This window comes from Leptonychotes weddellii, chromosome 5, assembly GCF_054177405.1.
Source record: "Leptonychotes weddellii isolate Sample4059 chromosome 5, ASM5417740v2, whole genome shotgun sequence".
Taxonomy (NCBI): domain Eukaryota; kingdom Metazoa; phylum Chordata; class Mammalia; order Carnivora; family Phocidae; genus Leptonychotes; species Leptonychotes weddellii.
Genome location: NC_138373.1, coordinates 83,646,930 through 83,650,342, shown reverse-complemented (window position 1 = coordinate 83,650,342; position 3,413 = coordinate 83,646,930). Strand labels below are relative to the sequence as shown.

At 38.6% G+C, this 3,413-nt stretch overlaps 1 long non-coding RNA gene across 1 annotated transcript; it reads left to right on the top strand.

Annotated features, from left to right (window-relative positions):
• Window positions 1-50: 50 nt before the first annotated feature.
• On the top strand, window positions 51-2,914 carry LOC145721423 (uncharacterized). The gene is made up of 2 exons (XR_014145097.1): window positions 51-231; window positions 2,592-2,914. It is a non-coding gene; the product is annotated as an uncharacterized LOC145721423 (long non-coding RNA).
• The last annotated feature ends 499 nt before the right edge of the window (window positions 2,915-3,413 follow it).

The window sequence follows — 3,413 nt, the reverse complement described above, 5'->3', positions numbered from 1 at the left end:
TTGATGAGTTACACTTTTAAAAAAATAATTTTTCTTTTGCTCAGGATCTTTCTAAAAGCATCAAGAAAATAATTACTTTCCTTGGCATAAATGTGAGTGACAGCAAAATTAATAAGATTGCTCGGAAAACATCATTCAGTGAAATGAAAAATAATGCAGCCAAAGAAAACTGTGATCCAAATCATACTATCTGTGCCCTCACATCTAATAGGAACCTGGTATTTAGAAAAGGTAAGTCAGAAAGGGATGTGGTACTTTGCTCGGGGCTTATATTTGGTATAGTCCCATTTTACCATTTTAAAATCTCTCATTTCATCATCGTGCCCCCTATCTCTTGCACAATGGATTGCTCATTGTCATCCCTCAGTGAACGTTTATTAAACGAATTTCTTAAATTGCATTATTTCCAGACATTGAGATTTCCATGCCCAGTTAGGAACCAACTGAGAGAAAGACATGGGTGTCAAACAGGTGGAAAGATAAAACTCCTTGAAGAATGGGCCTCAGGTCTGCAGCCTGGCGCATTTGCTAGTAACTTATCCTCAATTTTGCAAATGTGCTTGCTTAGTCACAATCAAATGCAGTCCTGCCCCTGCACTGAGGCAGCCCACAGAGAGCATAGTGGAGAGAGGTACATGACACATGCTTTCTTCGGAAGAGAGAAGGGAGCTGATGAGTGTGGATAGTGCACTTTCCCAAAATCACCAAAAAACTCACCCCATAGAAGTAAGGCGTAGACAGGGAAGCTAGGAGAGTTATCTCAGGGCGCTCCTCTGTGTGAAAACCCAAAGAGAAGGAAATAAACCTTCTCTACTACTTCCTAATATTGAACTTAGAAGCAGTTTGGGTACATCTGCATATAGAATTGTTTCGAAATCCGTGTGAATTTTAGTCCAGATCCGGGGGTAAAATGTTTGAACATTTTTCAAGTTTTTCATGATTTACAATGACAAAATTTTCTACATTTAGGTACTCAGGATTCCTACTAAAAAGCACACCTTTGTTTCCATTTTTTTGGCTCATCTGAATAGAATTCCTCCCCACACCAGTATTTGCTAACTCATATGGATCAGATAGTGTCTTAACTTTGCAAATTACTTTGGTCTTTTTTGGTGGTTCATTTTTTATTTTCTTACAGTTGCAAAACCAGGGCTGGGAGGGAGGAGAGAACTCAATTCAGCAAATATTTATTAATAAACTATTTTCTAAGAACTGAGATTCACAAGTTGAATAAAATAGTCTTGTCCTTCAGATCATACTGGAGGCAGTAATACACGGTGATGGCAACTATACTGGGAGTATGAGCAAATGTGAGCAGCAACATGAATAAGGGAGAGAGAATTTTTTCCTAGCAAAGTAGGTGAGGAGATGACATTGGATCTGGGACTGGACACATGAGCAAGATTTTACCAGGAAAACGACAGGGAAGAAATACATTCCAGCAAGAGCTAACAACAAGAAGAAAAGCCCAGAACCACCACGGAATTGGATTAGGGTTTCTTTTAGAAAGAGCAGGTAGTCTCCTGTGCTGGAGGAGTATATGACGTGTGGAGCAGAATGAGGGAGATAAAAATCGGAGCCAGAGAACAGAAGCTCTGATGCACATTATGAGAGGGTATTCAGTTTTCGCCCATCATATCTGACTAAGTTGGGAAATTTTACTCTAATGAGAACAGAGGTAGTCTTTGACCTGCTCTCTTAGTGATCATAACAAATACCTCCAGGTGAAACCATATCAATATAATCGTCACTAACAACATTAATTCTAATGAATTTAAATTCTATCTAAAAGTGGTTTCCCTGTGTAGGATGTGACAAAACACAGAAGGTTAACACTGATACTAGTCACCATGAGTGCCTATTGCTAAATTTGGACTATATGAGGAATTAAACACTAGGATGGGTCCAGTCACTTTATTCCTCTATTAGCAACCTGAACTTGCTGTAACACTGTAGGTTAATTACACTTGAATCAAGAAGACAGACTGACTGCCCAGCCCTGTGATATGTTATCGGCACAGTTATTGCTTCACAGGTGCGCAGCAAGGGAGTAAGTGACATCATTATGTCTACTTTGTCTGCTTTTATGGATTTTTTAAAAAGATTTATTTATTTATTTGAGAGAGAGAGAGCGAGGGAGCACAAGCTGGAAGAGCAGGGAGAGGGAGAGAGAATCTCAAGTAGACTCTGCACTCGAAGCCCCAAACAGGGTTTGATCTCAGGACCCTGAGATCTCAACCTGCACTGAAACCAATAGTCAGGGGCTTAACCAACTGAGGCACCAGGCACCCCTGCTTTTGTGTTTTAACTAAGTTTGGGTGAGACATTTCTTTGCCTGCTATCGTAAAACCTAGGACCTTTATATATTTGAATCTTCTTTTCAAGAAATAACTTTTTAAACTGTACATATTAATATGCAACCATTACTGAGGAAATTAGAAGCAACAAATAAGCAAATGAGGAAAAGAATAACCCCTCATCATCTTATCACCAAGAAATGAAATCATTCACATTTTATTGCAAATCTGACAGATTTCTTTGGTGAATACTATACATTTAAGTTGGTTCTTGTCTGTTTCCAATTTTTCCAGGAGCAGTGGGTGATTGGATAAACTACTTTACTTCAAAGCAGAGGAGAGTATTTGATGAACTATTCACAGAGAAAATGAAACACAGTGAACTAGCAAGACGCTTTGAAGATTACTCTTAATATAACTGGGAAATGAAACCACTTTCCAGGGGCACCTGGGTGGCTCAGTGGGTTAATCATCTGCCTTCGGCTCAGGCCATGATCCCGGGGGTCCCCTCAGGGAGCCTGCTTCTCCCTCTCCGTCTGCCCTTCCCCCTCACTCATGCTTGTTCTCTCACACTGTCTCTCTCAAATAAATAAATAAAGTATTTATTTTTAAAAAAAGACCACTTTCTATTTTATGGGATGCAGTACTTGGGGATTACATAAATATTTTTTTACCAATATGAAAAGCAGATATTTCTTTCAGTGAGAAATGGACACTTCATGAATGTGTCAAAAGTGTCATGTATGAGAGACTGTTTTTACTATATTTGGTGATAGGAGAGAATTATTAATAAAAGGAAGTATGCGATTTTGAAATGACCAAATTATATATCTGCTTTTAGGATATTCATAAGGCAAGGAGATTACTTCTATTCAGAGAGAGCCCATTACTGCGGGTGTTCTATAAACTGCATTAATGGACAACAAAAGTGGTGAGGGATTATCTAAAATAGGAAATGTCTGAGAAGAATTTATTTTCTGCCTATTTGGACACGATGACCTCTAAACTAACATTTTCATTTCAACACTCCCTGGTGTCTGTGTAGAAATCTTCTCCATTTTCATAACAATGACAAACATAATCTTACTAAGGTGGAACACTTAACAGGTAGATCAT